Raw genomic sequence first — 511 nt, 5'->3', positions numbered from 1 at the left:
TTGTGTTCCCTGACTCCTATGAAATCAGCTTAAAGTGATTAAAGTCAGGGTCAGAAGGGCAACACAAGTCACAACAGAAATCATTTTTCAGATCATAGGCTGTAGTATTCGAATCCAACTATTTTCTTTCATCTCTTTACCACATAGAACATAAGCTGTGATAATGCATAAGATTCTGTTTGAGTCTAACTGATCTGGAGCAATGGTGCAAAGTTTGGTGTAACTGAACTATATGTGGGGCTTCCAACTCTATATATGGGACACCACAGAATCTGTACATGACTTGGTAGAAATATGTAACTCTAGATGCCCTTCTTCAAGCCATTTTTGTTAGTTGGATCCCACTTGTAAATTAACCTCCTTACTGGCTCATTATCCCTACAGGGTGGAAATGCTTTCTTAGGCCTCAGTAATATTCCGAAACCTCCATAATGTTAATGAACTTGGGGATTAAACTCTCCTAGGGTGAGCAGGCCTGTAACAATGCTAGCAAAAAAAAAAAAAAAAAAAA

Source organism: Fukomys damarensis, unplaced genomic scaffold, assembly GCF_012274545.1.
Source record: "Fukomys damarensis isolate Sample0158 unplaced genomic scaffold, DMR_v1.0_HiC HiC_scaffold_33, whole genome shotgun sequence".
NCBI lineage: Eukaryota > Metazoa > Chordata > Mammalia > Rodentia > Bathyergidae > Fukomys > Fukomys damarensis.
The sequence above is the reverse complement of the archived record's forward strand: the minus strand, read 5'-3'. Positions refer to the sequence as shown.